The following is an 18,608-nucleotide window of genomic DNA, read 5'->3' on the forward strand; positions in this document are numbered from 1 at the left end:
TTATTTTGAAGTGCAAAGTTAAAATTAATATGTAGAATGCCATTGTTGTGCTTTCTTGGAGGACCCACATCCAGCTTCCTTATTCCAGGAGCTGTTATCTTCAGAAGTGGGAAGAGGCAGAACCCAAGCCAGGATGCCATCACTCAATTGGAAAAGGAAGGAACCAGGAGGAGAAGGAGGTAATCACTTTGAATAAAGTTAATCAGAGAAGATTAAACACCATAAAGAGGTGTGAGCAACTGCAGAGGTGCTTTTGCACATGTGGTGTAAGTACAGGGGCTGAAAATGGGCCCACTTAGAATAGCTCTTTTCTGACAGTGCCTCAGGATGGGGAATCATTAGGAATTAGAATCATAATTATACCTTTTATTTTGCACTAACTCTGAATTGGTCTTTGTGTTAATATCCTTCATACATTCTCTCATTTAATTCTTATAAAAGTCTGTGAGGGAAGTATTATCCACATTTTAAGAAATGGAGAGGAAGTTGGACGCAATGGCTCATGCCTGTAATCCCAGTACTTTGGGAGGCCAAGGTGGGTGGATCACAAGGTCAGGAGTTTGAGACCAGCCTGGTTTAACATGATGAAACCCTGTCTCCACTAAAAAAATACAAAAATTAGCCAGGCATCATGGCAGTGTCTGTAATCCCTTCTTCTCTGGAGGCTGAGGCAGAATTGCTTGAACCCAGTAGGCAGAGGTTATGGTGAGCCAAGATCGAACCACTGTACTCCAGCCTGGGCAACAGAGCAAGACTCTGTCTCAAAAAACAAAAGGAAAAAAAAAAAAAGAAGAAATGGAGAAGAAGTATATTTGTTTTCTAAAGCAGACTAGTTTTGCTAAAAGACATATTTTGCAATTTGGCAATGCGTGGAAGTTTTGGCTCCAGGGTCTATAGTTACTACTTTTTTTTTTTTTTTTTTTTTTTAAAGAGACAGGTTCTTACTCTGGAGTACAGTGCCAATAATAGCTCACTGCAGCCTTGAACTCCTGGGCTCAAGCTATCTTCTGGCTTTAACCTCCTGAGTATCTAGGACTACAGGGGTGCACCACCATGCCCAGCTAATTTTTATTATTCTTTTGTAGAGGCAGAGTCTCTTCATGTTGCCCAGGCTGGTCTTGAATTCCTCGGCTCAAGCAACCTTCCTCCCTCGGCCTCCCAAAATGCTGGGATTACAGGTGTGAGCCACTATGCCCAGCCTCTATGCCTATTACTCTTAACCCTGGTGTACTACACAGCCTCAGCAAGAATGCAGAGACCAACTCCAAGTGACTTCACAGAATTCCAGTTAGATCTAAGCTAAAGCTTAAGGTAAAAGTTGAAATGTGAAAAAGAATAAAAAGAAGAATTTCTGAGCCAATTATACAAGTATATAGGCAAGGATATTGCAGGGTCATTTCATCTGCATAGCAGACCAATGACTTTTAGCACTTAGAACTTTACTTATTTCACACTATTAACGTGCTAATTACTTACAATCCTCTTCATGAGTTAATAATAATTTAGTAAATATGTTCTTCTTCAAACAAACAAGGAAACAAAAAGCTAGATCTCTGAAAAGCAAAAGGATAAAAATCACCCATTTGGACCTATTGAGAGCAAGTCATGTTAAGATCTACCATACCAGTATTTCCTTTTTCATTTTCTTCTTCTCTTTTCTTTCTCCTTCTCATCTTTCCTCTCCTTCTCACCTCCTTTTTGTCTTTATTTTCTTCCCTCTCCCCCTCCTTTTTCTCTCCTCTTCCTCCTCCTTCTTTTTCTCCTCTTCCTTCTTCTTTTTTCCAAACTATGGAAACACAAAAAGGGAGGAATTAATTTTAACTAAAAGATTAGGAAGGCGTATAGGGTGAACCGTGTCTTGAACAAGGAGTGGGAATGTAACATGCAGAGATGAAAATAAAAGATTTTCAGTCAAGGAACTCAACTGACTGGAACAAAACTATATGAGTGGAAAAGTTCAAGGAAATAGGAACTAGTGTGCCATGGTCAGAACATGTGTACATGGGATGATGCAGGGAAGGAGTAAGGAATAAGGAGCAAGGGGGAGGAATGACAGTGACAACATTATAAATCTTTGGTGAGGTGGGATGGGGTCTATCTTGGAGAGGCCATTAATTTCTTCAGGAGGAATCTGCATTTGACCTTCTGAACCAAAAAGAAGGTCACTTGTGGGAGGGGTAAGTGCTGAATAGGCAGATGCCTTATCATCCTCAATGACTTGAATCCAATTCCTGAAGGTCTGGGTTAGGAATCTATGTTTAAATATTTCAGGAGAGTCTTACAAACACTAAAAAAACCTCATGAGACCTCCTCTTGGGTGCAGATTAATATTGTTACATGGCATCTAGAGAACAAATTATATGTGCTGTCCTTTAAAATCCCCTGTAATCCAAACCCCTTGTAACATAAACTGGTTGACTCTCTGCTTTGTAAGAATCAGTAGGGTCGACTAATAAGGGCTCTTTCCCATGACATATTTTGATGAAAAGTGGATGATATGAGTGTCTAAATGTAGCAAAATAAGAACAAACACTCTGGAGAAGAATTATTAGCTTTCCTATTGGTACAGGAGCTGACAAATAAGCTGCCCTGAACAGAGGCACTGACCACCTTCCAGACTGGCCATGACCACTCCAGCTCCTGGACCACTGTCTGGAAAGGTCAAAGTCATATTTTATAAAGCTCAGTTAGTTCAATGAAAACAACTTGTTGAAAAACCTCAAGTACTCTGTAAATAGATTTCTAGGGTTTTCTTGAAAGGTTTATGAGAACACCATGGCTTTGTACTAAGTTATGTGAGTAAAAGGACCAGAATGCACACTTTGAAGGGTATATGTGTCTTTTTGTAAATCTGTGCTTAGCTACCCAGATAAAAGCATAAGCTCTGGGGTCAGGAAGACCTGGATTCAAATCATAGTTTTTCCATTTATTGGCTGTGTGCAGAAGCAAGTTTCTTAATTTTTCTAAACCGCAGTTGCCTTGTGGTTATAATGCCTCGTTCTCAAGGTTACTTTGAGGACTGTTTTCCCCTGATGTTTGTACAACTCACACTCACACTCTCTAGGTATTCATTCAATAGTCCTTCTCAAAGAGGCCTTCCCAACCTCATATTGAATACTGCAAACAATCCCTCACTATCCCCCAACACGTTTTATCCTCTCCCCATGCTTTCCTTTTCTCCTCAGTACTTACCACTGTTTAATACACTGTAGATTTTACCATTTTTATATTCTTTATTATTTCTAACACTAACATTTTAACAACATAAGGGCAGAAATGTTTGCCTTGTCTGTTCACTGCCATGTCCCTTGTGCCTAGGACAGTGCTAACATCATAAACTGAATACATTTTTGTTGACTGAATGGATAGGTGACTACATGGCTAATCAATGGGAACATTTCTGGCTTTGAGCTTTTGGTCAACGTGGCTCAGTGCATTCATGCTTCCACTGCCTTTGAGTGTCAAGTATTCAGTACCAAAAGAAAAAAAAATTAAAAACCTAACCATGTTATATAAGATGTTAACATTAAGGTAAGTTGTGTGAAAGGTATATGGGAACTTTCTACACTATCTCTGAAACTCTTCTGTAAGTCCAAATTTACTTTAAAATAAAAGTTTTCTGAAATCATGGTTAAAAGAATGAAAGATAAGCATCTCTGTGGCCTATAAATAAAAGAAAAACATAGCAGTAATCAGGAAGCCAAAGGTGTGCTCCACCTAACTATCCAAGACAGCTGGCAGGTGAATTTCTGGGGCCATGAGAACCAAATGTGGCAGGGAACCATACTGGCTGTCATGCACGAAAACAAAGCATCTAGGGGAGGACTCTCCTATCCACAAAAGGAGGCTTAACCTCACACCACCTGTTGTCCAGGGTTGGGGTTTCTATAAAGCTCCAGCAGGGAGCAGAACAGCTGTGCAACTAGGACTTGAGCCAAGCTATCTACCACTGGCTCACTTCTAGAGAAGGGTGGAAAAGCCGTATTTGAAAGGACAATGAATGAAAATTTTTCACCATAGAAAATAGATGCCGGACTGAGACTGAAAACATAGGAGGGCCGAAAGATAAATAAAAATACACTTATACTAAAATAAAAGGTGCACAATGTCACAGATACAAAGAATATCTTCAAACCTACCATAGAAAATGGACCAATTACCTACCATAAAATGACAGTGAGTCTGACAGCAAGTAATTCATTAGCAGCAATCTATGCTGGAAAAAAACAGACATCCTCAAAACATTTGAGAGGAAAATATTTGACTTAGACTTCTACATCCTGTATTACTGTCATTCAAAAGTGTATAAGTTTGCTAAGGCTGCTATAACAAAATATCACAGACCAGCTGGCTTAAACAACAGAAATTTATTTTCTTACAGTCTTTCAGGTTAGAAGTCAGAGATCATGGCGTTGGCAATTTCGGTTTCTCCTTAGGCCTCTCTCCTTGGCCTGCAAATGGTTGCCTTCTCACTGTGTCCTCATATAGTCTTTTTCCTGTGTTTGGACATCCCTGGTGTCTCTTTATGTGTCCAATTTCCCTTTTCTTAAAAGGGCACTGGTCATATCGGATTAGGGCCCACACAAACAGCTTCATTTTAACTTAATCATCCCCTTTCCAGGCTCTGTCTTTAAACAGTCACATTGTAAGGTACTGGGCATTAGAGCTTCAACATATAAATTTGGGGGTGAGGGAGAAACATAGTACAGACTATAACAAGGAGTAAGAAAAATAAAACCATATTCAGATTCATAGAAAAGTAGAGTATTTGTTACCTATAAAGACTTGCTTTAAGAACCATCAAATGCTATTCATTAGTAATAAGAAAAAAGAAACACAAAATAAAATGAAAAAAATATATCCAAAAAGTAGTTATCAAAATAATGGCCAATGAATTAAACTGATTTATTAAAAGCTAGAGATTATCACATTAGATTTTTAGGGCATCTGGTTATACACTTCTGAAAGGGACATATTCAAAACAAAATGGTCCAAAGATTGAAACTTAATTGCATGAAACAAGATATAACATATGAATCAAATAAAGCTGGTAAAAATATTAGTATTTGACCAAAAACAAATTAAGAAATAAAGCATTAGTAGAAATAAAGAATACTAGATAATAATGAAAAGAACCTCCTCCAGGAAGATATAATAATCATAAACTTGTATTTCCCTAACATTGACTAAAAATGTATAGGACAAATGCTGACAGATCAGCAAATCTGTAATCATAATGGGAAATTTAAAATCGTATCTCTCAGAGGTGATTTAACAATCTTCCATATGTATACATATGTTCAATCTTGAATATATATGTATATATATTCCTATGTTTATACACACACAAGATACATGGAAGTATCTAACATGCACTACCCCTAGAAAGGTCTCTCTGCCTTACAAATCTGGTATAGGCCTTTCCAACTTCAAGACTAAATTCTTCTTGGTTCTCTTGGACAAAATTAATCATTTTAACACTGGGGTCCCTTGTTATCTTCTATATTCCTCACATAGGACTCATCTCCATATTTGTAGAAGTATACCTAGTGATCTTCACTAGACTCTGTTGTCAGGCACTAGTGTGCTAACCATCTCCATAATTCCAATGCCTGGCACATACTACATGCTTGGTAATTGTTTGCTGAATGAATGAATTCATAGTCCCTGCCCTTAAGAAGCTCATAAGGTGAATAATAAGCAGCTGACATGCACTGAAAAAAGTCTAGGTACTAAGCATTATTTTTTCTTTTCTTTTTTTTTTACCTTAAGTTCCAGGATAAATGTGCAGAACATGCAGGTTTGTTACATAGGTAAACATGTGCCATGGTGGTTTGCTGCGCCTATCAACCTGTCATCTAGATATTAAGCCCCAAAAGCATTAGCTATTTGTCCTGATGCTCTCCTGCCCCTTGCCCCCCATGACAGGCCCAGGTGTATGATGTTCCCCTCCCTGTGTCCACATGTTCTCATTGTTCAGCTCCCACTTATGAGTGAGAACGTGTGGTGTTTAGTTTTCTGTTCCTGTGTTAGTTTGCTGAGGATGATGGCTCCCAGCTTCATCCATGTTCCAGCAAAGAACATGATCTTATTCATTGTTATGGCTGCATAGTATTCAATGGTGTATATGTACCATGTTTTCTTTATCCAGTCTATCATTGATGGGCATTTAGGTTGGTTCCCTGTCTTTGCTATTGTAAATGTACTGCAATAAACAGAAGTGTGCATGTGTCTTTGTAGTAGAATGATTTATATTCCTTTGGATATATATTCAGTAATGGGATTGCTGGGTCAAATGGTAGTTCTGGTTCTAGATCCCTGAGGAATTGCCACACTGTCTATCACAATGGTTGAACTAATTTACATTCCCACCAAAAGTGTAAAAGTGTTCCTATTTCCCCACAACCTCACCAGCATCTGTTGTTTCTTAACTTTTTAGTAGTTGCCATTCTGACTGTGTGAGATGGTATCTCATTGCAGTTTTGATTTGCATTTCTCCAATGACCAGTGATGACGGGCTTTATTTCATGTCTTCTTTTGAGAAGTGTCTCTTCATGACCTTTGCCCACTCTTTTGATCCAGTTGTTTGGTTTTTTCTTGTAAGTTTGTTTAAGTTCTTTGTAAATTCTTTTGTCAGATATGTAGATTGCAAAAATTTTCTCCAATTCTGTAGTTTGCCTGTTCACTCTGATGATAGTTTATTTTCCTGTGCAGAAGCTCTTTAGTTTAATTAGATCCCATTTGTCAACTTTAGCTTTTGTTGCAATTTCGTTTGACAATTTTATCATAAAATCTTTGCCCATGCCTATGTCTTCAATAGTTTTGTCTAGGTTTTCTTCTAGGGTTTTTAGGGTTTTGGGTTTTACATTTAAGTCTTTAATCCATCTTGAGTTAATTTTTGTATAAGGTTAAGGAAGGGGTCCAGTTTCAGTTTTCTGCTTATGGTTAGCCAGTTTTCCCAGGTGCTGAGCACTGTTCTAAGTGCCTTACAGGTAATATCTCATTAGTCATCGTAGCATTCTAACGAGGTAGGGAAAAGATGATCTCCCTCTACAGACATAAAGAACTGAGATCAATAAGATTTTATAACTTGCCCAAAGTCATGTAATTGATAAATGGCAGAGCCAGGATTTGACCCGAAATTCTCTGATCTCAGAGTCTCAGCTCTTCACCATTATACCATACTACTCATATTTTGTATATGAAAACACAATCACTAAAAGAAAGCAGAATTCGCCAAGTACCCATTGAAACGAGTAGACAATAAATCCAATGCTATTATGCTAAAAAGATTAGGTGCACAAATTCTTTTTTTTTTTTTTCCCCCAAGATGGGGTCTTGCTCTGTCACCTAGGCTGGAGTCCAATGGCACGATCTTGGCTCTCTACAACCTCTGCCTCCCAGGTTCAAGTGATTCTCCTGCCTCAGCCTGCTGAGTAGCTGGGATTACAGGCACCTGCTACCATACCTGGCTAATTTTCTGTATTTTTAGTAGAGATAGCGTTTCACCATGTTGGCCAGGCTGGTCTTAAACTACTGACCTCAAGTGATCTCCCCACCTTGGCCTCCCAAAGTGCTGGGATTACAGGTGTGAGTCACCACGCTCAGCCTAGGTGCACAAATTCTTATCTTGACAAACTATGAAATGATTCACACCTTTTTCTTTTCCCTATGCCCTCTCCCACTTCTCTGAAAGAATATGTTGGACATGAGATAAGGGAGGAAGTCAAGTGGCCACTTTCCTCAGAGTCCAGCTTCTCTCTGGGCCTTAGGGTTACTTCAGAACCCTACTGGCTGCCCTACAATTCTATGGTCTCAGCAAGAATTCCAGAGTGATGCCCTGTGACTTTCAGACCATAAGCTTGCTGCTTCTCAGTGTTTTTAATAGGGACAGGAGGGATGAGTGGTACTAAGGGTCCATGTAGACAATTGGGTGGCTGCTTCTCTCACCTGTACTGTCATGTCATTTAGAAAGTTCAGCTGTAGGTTAATTGATGGATTCTGAGAGGGAACAGAGAATGCCACATATTTTTCAACTTTCATTATCATAAAAACATTGTGAAATACTTTATATTTTTTGGTTCCTGGATTATATGAGTCATAAACTAACATATATAAATACACAGACAGAGAGATACACAACTGGCATCTGAGCTTATTCTTGATGAAATCAAGAAGAAAACAGTGTTTTATTTGAGCAAATATGTATCAACTTCTCTGAGGCCTGGGAGCCCTCACACTCCATCCCAGCATCACTGAGAAATTATTACACAGCTTAGTCTACTGTGTTGTTTGATGGTACATTTGACCACAGTTTATGAGACAATTCACCACTGAATAATTTTAGCCCAATGCAGGTGAAGACAGTCTAATTCATGCCTATCTTCAAAGCTACAGTGGTTGAGGGCTGTAGTTGTGGAATCAAGCAGTTGGCAGAATGAACACTGTGAAGACTTTGCAAAATTTAGAGTGTGAATTCCTGGCCAGTAATTTCACATCAATGATCTCTTTTTAAGAAACTCTCAAAAAGCCGGTCTGGTTTTCTAGGTAGACCTTTCAAGACTCAAAATTGGTGAAGGCGATAATAATCAAAATAGCAGTTCTCTGTTTTTGGTAGACAGAATTAGAGTTTTAGTATGTATTAGCAATTTAATCCTGACAAGCCCTTTGCTACAGCTTGCAAATGAGAAAAATGAAGTTCCCAGAAAAGAAATAATTTATCTGAGCAAAATCATATAGTTAGGAAGCAGTAGAGACAAAACTTAAGCCTGGATTTTCCAGTCTAATCTAACACCCTTTCCAGTATACTAGAGTCTGTCTGTCTCGTATCCTACTTTGTGGTTACTTCTAACTGCCTTCAGATGTGGATCCCTTAGCCAAAAAACTAGAATCTCTGCTGTTTCACAAAAGCAGAACAATTAGAAGATACTTGAGTTGACAGGAGTCTTAGAGAACATCTGGTGCTATCCTTTAGCTTTAAGATGAGAAAACCAAGGCCCACAAAGGATGACTTTTTAAGATGAGAGCCAGCATCAGAATCTAGACCTCATGTTTAGCCTTTCTGCTTCTGACATTTCATCAGAAATGTTTTGCCTCCAAACTCCTGATATTGTATGTATTTACTCAACCCACGGTTACTCATCACTTGTTATTGGACAGTTCGGCTTATTACTCACTGGGGGAACAAAGATTTATAATACAGAAACTCTGCATTCTCCAGAAAAGATAGATACACAAATAATTATACTTGCTAAACTGGAGGTTTACACAGATGAAATAGATTGGCAAAGAAGCCACAATTAATTAGGCCTATGGAACAAGGGAAAACTTACCAAAGAAGAGCTGAATTTTCAGGGAAGAGAAGTTTGTTAGCCAGATAATGCAGAAAGGGGTTTTGTATGAAAAGGAAGTTATTTGTTAAAGGAATGAGGGCTATGAAAAAACACTGAAAGAATAATGCAAGTCCTTAGGTATGACTGATCATGGGACACTCAGAGCAGAATGGAATGAAGAGAGTGGGGTCACATGAAGGCTTCACATGTCAGACAAAAGGATGTGGGCTCTCTCTGCAAGAAAGTAAGGAACTGCTGAAACATAAAAGGCAGCAGATTTAATTCGCAGACCAGCTCTATCAGGTGAATATTATTGCCCCCAACTTTGGAGATGTAGAAACTGAAGCTCACAGCATAAATAACATGCTCAGGCCACCTCACCTTTGTGGGTGAAAGCCTGGCTTTAGATACTCTGAATTGAAGTCCCAAGTTTTTCAGATATCACCATGTTGTCTCCCAGAGCAACCACTTTTGAAAGCAAGAAACTCAGTCCTAAGGTCAGTCCAACGATGTATAGCATAGAGAGTACAGAGGACCCATAGGACTCCATCCCCAGGAACACAATCAGCCTGGACATTGCTTACTTCCCATAGCCTTTTATTCTCTTGGTCTATAGTTTTTATTGATCCTCACCGTGGCTTCTGAAAGATAAACAAAAACAGACACACTTTTTCCTCTGCCTATGACCCTTGTGGGGTTTATATTGACAGGAATGGCACTAAAATGCAGACGGAAGAAGGGGTACTCTCTCCAGACCTTAAAAGAACAGCTCAATCAATGACAAAAACACCCTGGATTCTCTCTCTCTCTCTCTCTCTCTCTCTCTCTCTCTCTCTGTATCTCACGGATTATCTTCCAGAAAGGACTTTTATGTCTAGATTCCTTCCCAGGAGTCATCATTACAAGCCTGCCCATTCTACCTGATTCTGGAGCACAAACCAATTTTTGTTTACCCTTTCTGCTAAAACAAAACAAAAAAACCAACAAAAAAAGTAATTATTTTATGCTTCCTTTCCTCTGTGACATAATATCTAATTTCTACTTCCTTTTTTGGGAGGCTCATAGAAATGAGAGACAAAGAACCCAGATCAGAAATGAGCTTTAATAGCAACTCAGTCTAATGTTTTATATCTACAGCATCTAGCACAATCATTTGTGGCCAATTCATTGATAGATTTGTACCTTCCCTAGGCCAGGTACAAATCTATCAATGGATTGGCCACAATGATTGTGTTAGTTAAATCATCCAAATTTTTGATTCCCTTTTCTAGCATCTCAGGTAAAAACTGGAAGAAAAATATATACAAAGAGAGAGATTATAAAGGTAATATATAAAAATATGTATGAGAAAGAGATTATAATTGCTATTCATGCATGATTGCACAAGTTTTTAAAAATGTAGGAAAATAAAATTTAAAAACTAGTAATTACCAGGTCAAAGTCCAGTTAAGAAAAATAGAATCACTCCAAATAATTCAACAGAGAAAATGTAACATAAGAAACTAATTTCTTATGCCCTAGGAGAGCTAAAGGTGCAAACAAGGAATAGAGAAGCAACCTAGAGACCCCCTGTCACCCTTAAAGGTGGCAAGATGAATGAAAGAAGTGGTATTATCACTAACTAAGAAGCCAGAGCCACAAAGAGAGAGATGAAATCACTGAAAAGACACAGCCTGGACATGCTGCCTGAGTAAGCAAAGAAGGGTAGAAAAATAGTCTGTCTTCTTCCTTCCTCCCATTCCCAATTCCTGTATAGTGCCTTCTGTTGGCCAATCCTAACGGAGTGACAGAGTGGAAATATGCATGAGAAATACAGCTTGCAGGGTTCAGCCCCTTGTAATAGGAAGAAGATCACAGCAAGTGGTTAATGGATCCCAGATTGACAAGAAAATGCCAGAAACAGATATTTATAACTTCACTTTGAAAAGAGAGCCACAGTTGACATTCTGGCAATATTTGCCTTTCATCTCCTTTTTATATATTTTTCATTTGCATAATAGAGGTCATATGCAAGTTGTTGTTCTTTTTTCTTTACTCAGTATTATTTCTTGTGTTTTTCTGCATTGTTCAAAATTTTATTGACTTGCATACATACTATTGCATTTTATGAAGGTACTATAATTTATGTAGTTATTTCCTTATTATTGGACATAAAAATGTGTCCATCAAAGCAATCTTAAAAATAATTGGAATACTCAACAAATTTTAAGACTTATTATAAAGCTACAGTAATCAAGACAGTGCAGTATTGGTACTAAGTTAGAAAAACAGAAAAATAAAATAGATTCCAGATTCCAGAAATAGATCCCCAAACATAGGGTTGTTTGACTTAAAACTCTATAATTCAGTATGAAAAAGACCACCTTTTCAATAAATGGTACAAGTTTCCTTTATTTGCTACATTAACACTCAATTTATGTTTATATTGAATTTATATTGAATATCAGTGTGGAAAATAAAGGACGCTTGATCTTTACCTGACACCATGCACAAAGATTAATTTGAAGTAGATTAATAACCAAAATGTGATGTCTAAAGCAATCAAGCTTCTAGCTGAAAATATAGAAGAATATCTTCCTGGCTTTGATGTAGGTAAAATGTATTAAATATGACATAAAAAGAATTTATCCTAAAAGAAGAAATTTATAAAATTGATTTTATTAATGTTGGGAATTTCTGTTTATCAAAAAGCAAATACTTAAGGCACAGAGCTAAAAGTGCAAACAGAGGCTAGAGAAGCAACCCAGAGACCCAGGTTGGCATTATTTATAATACATACATCAAAAAAATCACTCATACTCAGAATGCATAAAGAACTCCTTCAAAAATTAAATAACAAAAACACAGCCCAATTTTATAAAGGCAAAATTATCTAACAGGTACTGCACAAAAGAGCTATTCAAATGGTGAAGCACATGGAAAGGTATTCAATTTTATTAGCTATAAGAGAGAAATTCAAGATAAAACCACAATTAAAAACCATTACAAACCCACCAGAATGGCTAAAATTAACAAGCCTGACAATATCAAGTGTGGAGTAACTGGAACTCCTCTTATAAATTAGTGGAGTCATTGTAAATTGGTTCAAGCACTTCGGAAAACTGTTTCTTAGTTTCAATTAAAACTGATACAGCAATTCCAATTCTAGTATTACTAAAGAAAAACAAAATTACATGTTCATTAAAAACATGTACAAAAAACATTCAGCAACGTTATTCATAATGGCTGCATACTAAAAACAACATGAGCATACAGCAGGAGCATGAGTAAGCAAACTACGATAGATACATACAATGAATGACTGATTCATACAATAGAGCACAATAATATAAAGAAACAGCTATTGTTATACACCAAAAATGGATGAGGCTTACAAACATTAAGCTTGATGAAAGAATTAGTAACAAGAGAAGACCTACTATATGATTTTCTTTATATGAAGTTCTTGAAAAGGCAAAAATAATCCATGTTGATGAAAATTAAATAATGATTACTTCTAGGTCTGGACTATTGACAAGAAAAGGCATGTGGAGTCCTGAAAAGATCCCATAGCTTGACCTGTGTGGTGGCTACATGAGTATATTTATATTTAAAAATGTATTGAGATACACACTTTAAATTTATTGAGCTAAACACTTAAGATTTGAACATGTTGCTGTAAGTAAATTACACCTTTAAAAGGATAAAAATATTTCCCAGGATAAATAATATGGTAATGCCTACCTTTGTGCATAGATCTTAACCTATATGCCTACATAAATGGAGAGGCAGTGTAATATGGTATTAAGTGAACCAACTCTGAAGTGAGATGATATCGGTTTAAATTCCAGCACTGCAAATCGCTAGCTGTGCAAGTGGAGGCATGACACATCAACTCTATAACTCTACTTTCCTTGCTTTTTTCCTCTTCAGTAAAATGGGGACAATAATAGTACCTACTCACAGAGTTAATAGAGTTTAACTGTTCTAATAATGTAAAGGACTTAAAATAATTATCTGTACAAACTATGCACTGAGTTGTGTTAGTTATTAATCTTACTTTTAGCGAAATTCTGATATTAAAGAATACTGTTTGTTTCTTGATGTCACAAAAGTTCTTTCCAAATAGTTTATACTTTAATCAGCAATCTACGGAGGCCCTAGCAGATTATTAAATGAAACAAACTGTGTTCAGGTGTTACTGAATGCTAATGGAAAAGAACAAATCATTTAGTTAGGAAATAACCACTCAGACTTACAGCTTTAAGGCAAGCACAAAACAATGCTGAAGGTGGCTAGAGAAGGAAATTTAAAACTGACATACTCCTGTACACTTTTTGTTTCACAGATTCCATCTTGAAATTGCTGCCACTACTTTGGCACTTGTTTTTCATTCTGAGCCCTGCTCCTGTTGATTTTCTTCCCCAATTCCTTCCAACTTCCACTACTGTTTCCTGCCATCCTCTTATTTTGCCCGGCACCCTTCATATGCAGTCTCTACAGCTGCTGTCAAGTTTTTTCTTAAATAAATGGTGAAAGAGGGAGTTCCAAGCAGAGAACTTAGCACAAGCAAAGACATAGAGGAGAATTTTTATTACAGCTTATATTTTAACTAATCTAGAGATGATTTAAAGTATATAGAAGGCTGTAAATAGGTTACATGCAAATACTATACAATTTTATATCAGGGACTTGAGCGTCTGCAGAGTTTAGTATCTGAGGTGCCCTGGAACAAAACTCCCATGGATAAGAAAGGCCAATGATACTTGATAAGCATTTGCTAAATGAATGAGGTGTGTGTATGTGTCTGTGTGCATGCATGCATGTGCACAAATGTACATGCCTGTGTGTGCGTGTGTATCTAGGCCCCTTGAAAAATTATAAATCCCAGATGTGCTGGTTAATCTCCATTTGCCCTCTCTCCCTGATCCATTCCTTCTAGGGTTTTTTGCCCAGCTCTGTGTTTAGGGAGGCTGACCCTGTCAGGTTACATCACATTTGCAATCTGGCTTCCAGTTGAGTTCAGCCAATGGGAAGCACCAATGGAAAATAGAAAAACCAGAGCAGAGAGAGGCTGAGACATTTCTTTGCTGCTCCCTCCTTGCTTTGGTGACTGTTTTCTCGCAGCAGCTATGACCCTCTATGGGATCCTCTGCAGCTCTTGCTGAAAAGGTGCCTCTCCACACTTACTGGCTTCTCATAAGTATTTCTTTCCTGGACACTTTGACTTTAAGGGACACAATGTCTTCTCACTATTAATATTCTCAGGGTACCTCAAAATCCATTGTTTGCTTTCTTAACTTTGCCTTCATTAGTCCTTCATTACAGTCTCTCCCTTTAAACCATAGGAATGAATTCTGATTCCTGCAGAGAACCTGACAATGTTCTTTAAAAATGAAGATTATTTGTCTCTCTGCCCCCCAGCTGCCAGCCCTAATTTAGGGGGACTCCCTTGGTTGCCCAGCACTTACTGCTCTACTTACTGATCTCTCTTCCCCCGCTGGACAGGGAGCACCTTGAGGGCTGAGAAAACATCTTCTTTATCTCTGCATCTCCAGGTTCTAAGATAATGCTTGGTCTACACTAAATACTTAATATAATAGTTATTGGTCCCCCATCTCATCTGTAACATGAAAGCACTTAGATTGAACCATCTCTAAAATAATTTTTAAGTCTTCTTAAGCAAATGAGGCAAAGAACATGTTCTTTTTTTCAATCCCCTCAGCCCCTCCACCCTTCTGGAAGCATTGCCCAAGAAGATGCAAACACATTTGCCTTTTCCGGGATGATGTTGAAGTTGTCTCTCAGGGAGTAGATGCCTTGGGAAGTCCATATGAGCAATTTATGTTGGAGAAAAGATTTAACACAAAATATCACAGTTCAGATCAGATTTAATAGACCAATAAATGGCTGCTTAACAAGGACATTTGGTTACTGTTACATTAAGTTTCCTAAGGGACTTTGTTCTGTTCTACCAAAAGCCTGCAAAGAGCTATAAAGCACAAGCCTTCCAAATTTGATAAAAGGAAAATTCAGTTCTTTTTGGAAATTGTTATTCTTAAGTGACAGTATGAAAACAAGCCTCAAATGTTTTCTTTTCCAGGCATTTCCTTCATGTATTTTGGAGAAAGTTTGGCCTGACTTACAAGGAAACCCCTTAATTGTCCCTTAAAAGTAGAATTCCGTCATTGTGGATAAGACACGGTGTTCAAATAGCTCCCTGGGGGCTGGACTGTTGGAAACTCAGCAGGATTTTAATTGTAAGCAGACAATTTGTTTTGGATTATATGCAGAGCATGAAAATGTAACTGCTATAGGATCTAACAACATATAAGGGGATTAAAGTCTAGTATTTCTCCACTGCTTTACTTCTTGGTTCCAGCCATCTTTGAAAGTGATGAACTTGTCCTCTAAGGTTATTCTGGGTACTGTTGAAAATCTGAAATAAATCACTTATTAGATCCTGAGCACTTTGAAATCAGGGCCAGTCTTGCTCCCTCTTATATGGCCAGTGCCTAACATTGTGCTTGCATCATCTCTGCCCAATAAACTTAATGTATTTCAGCAACTCTAGACACACTTCTTTTCATAGTTTAAAAGCTCTGAAATGAGAATGCCTCATACAGTTGATTAATCAGCTTCTCCTTTCTCAGTGGTACATAAAATCATGATGCATATTGCAATTGATGATATCATAGCTTCTGTGAAATGTGAAATGCTAAGAGCCTGTGGTGAGCCAGATCCTGTGTCAAGTCTTTTAATGCTTTATTCATTACCATAGGGATCATAACTCCCTATGGTAGGTATTATTATCTCCATTTTACAGATAAGGCTCAGAGTAGTACAGTCAATAGCTCAACATCACAATTTCTGCTTGGAAATATGAACCCAAAGTCTGCTACCAGGGCTCATGATCTTTCTATTAGATTGTGCTATCTCCCAGTGGAAACTTTAGATAAATATATTTTAGAATCAATATGTTAAAATCTAGGATGCTTCATCACAGTTTTAATTTCATCTACCCTGGTGATCAACTCAAGCAATAAAATGCCATCCCAACGTGCTCTCAAAAGTGATCAACATATATTAACTAGTTTGTGTTCTTAGTGGCAAAGTGACAGAACCCCATCTTAAACCAAATAAAGCAAATGTAGAATGCATTGAAAGTATCTATGGGTATCTCACAGTTCCAAAGCTGGGTGAAGGTGGAATATAGTTGGGGCTCGGGAACAAATAGAACCTCACAGCTGGCAGGTTGACCATGTTGACAGGACACAATCTTACTTCTGCTTCTCTCTATGTACAGCTTCATTCTTCTCTTTTGCTATAGGCCTATGTTTCACACAAAGCAAATCCGTGGCTCTTGACAGCTTCAGAGAGCTGTATCTTAGAGCTTCAGCTATAGGTAACAGGTTAATACAACTCTTTCTAACCCACACCTAAAAACCGCAAGGAATAGACGCATTAGCCCAGGGTTCAAGTGTCTACACCCATGAACCAAGCAATGAGGCCTCACTTGGAGTCACACAGCATTAATGTGGTCAATCTTACAGTAACTATGTGAATGGAGGAGGGGTAAAGAGGGGCAAGTCTTAAAAAACAACAGTAGTAGGCAGAAGTCCCTAAATGTCTGTTTTTTGAAGCCACTAGTCATGTCTAAAAGCCATGTTTATAGATGATCAGTGAAGAAAGGAAGAGTATTTACCAACTCTGGGGGTTGGTGAGAAATAAAATTTAAGGTGAACCTTAAGGAAGATTAGGATTTGGGCATGTGAAGATGAGAGGCGGGAACATGCAAACGGCATGACAAATAGGATAACCACACAAGAAAATACGTACACAGTTATAAATTAAAATCAATGGTAAGGAGGAGATATATATATATATAAGATATGGGAAACAAGACTTGATTTTGTTTGAAGGATTAGGGACAGCTGTCTTGAGTAAGTGACATTAGAGCTGAGCCTCAAAGGATGAATAGGCAATAACAAGGTGAAGATCAGGGATGCTGGAAAGAGCTATTCTAGGCAGAAGGAAGACACATGGCAAAGATCCTTTGGTGGAAGGACTATGGCACGGCTGTGGCTCTAAAAATACCAGCTACTTCTAATCTTTCTGGGTCTCAGCTGAAGCCCACAAGAGCCTTTAGTGCTCTCCCAATCAGGTAACTTACCTGCTTACAGCTCTTCTCTCACTCCCTACCTACTATCTACTGCAGCACTTCCCAACTGCCCTAACACCCACTGCCATGCCACAAGGCGCTTACAGTCGCCTAAGATACCAGTCTTCTCCCTGGGGCTAAGCATCCTGCTCCATTTATTCCAGTGTACCCTATAAAACCAAAAATACAACAATTTTCTAAGTGTACCATGGTGGCTCATTTTATGTGTGAACTTGACTGGGCTTTGGAATGCCCAGAAAGCTGGTAAAACATGATTTCTTAGTGTGTGAGTGATGGTTCTTCCAGAAAAGATTAGCAGTTGAATAGTAGACTGAGTAAAAAAGATGTCCCCTCACCAGTGTGGGTGGGCACCATCTAATACCTTGAGGGTCCAAATAGAACAAAATGATGGAGGAAGAACAAATTTTCTTTTGCTTCTTGAGCTTCAACATTCATATTCTCCTACCCATGAACATTGAAGCTGCTGGTTCTAAGACCTTTAGACTAAGGGACGTAGACAAGTGAGGGCATACTCCCTCCTCCAGTTACATCCACATTCCCTGGGATAGTTGTCAGGCCTTCAGCTTTGGGCTAGGAGTTATCACATCAGCTCCCCTGGTTCTCAGGCCTTCAGACTTAAACTGAAGTACTAAATTATACTACCAGCTTTTCTCAGTCCAGCTTGAAGATAATATATCTTAGGATTTCTCAGCTTCCACAACTACATGAGCTGGATACCCCTATGAAATCTCCTCTTCTATCTATCTATCTATCTATCAATCAATCATCTATCTTCTGGTTCTGCTTCTCTGGAGAATGTGTACCATGATGTGACAAAAGCTGAGAAGCACTGAAGAAAATAAAACTCAAATACCTAATTTACGACTTAGGTCTTCTCTTTAATTTCACTTCCAGGCATATTCACCACAATCTTTTAGTTCTTCTTTCTAATGTAAGAGAAGTATATAAAGTTTGATGATGACCTAGTATAATGGATCTTTCACCCACCTTCCGTACTTGCTTTGAGATTGGCATTTCTGGGTGCCTCATAAACTAGTTCCTGGTGATTCAGGCCTTTATCTGCACTCTCCTCTTTTCTGTGCACAAGAGTCATAACAAATTTATTTCACATTTTT

General features: G+C 38.1%; 1 long non-coding RNA gene across 1 annotated transcript in view; it reads right to left on the bottom strand.

The window, feature by feature from the left end:
* Positions 1–769: 769 nt before the first annotated feature.
* LOC118143244 (uncharacterized) overlaps positions 770–18,608 on the bottom strand; it is a 49,166-nt gene continuing 31,327 nt past the window's right edge. The window contains exon 4 of the long non-coding RNA XR_013520137.1: positions 770–1,786. This is a non-coding gene — a long non-coding RNA (uncharacterized LOC118143244). The remainder of the gene's footprint in view (positions 1,787–18,608) is intronic.

The sequence above is a fragment of the Callithrix jacchus genome, chromosome 7, assembly GCF_049354715.1.
Source record: "Callithrix jacchus isolate 240 chromosome 7, calJac240_pri, whole genome shotgun sequence".
Classification (NCBI taxonomy): Eukaryota; Metazoa; Chordata; class Mammalia; order Primates; family Cebidae; genus Callithrix; species Callithrix jacchus.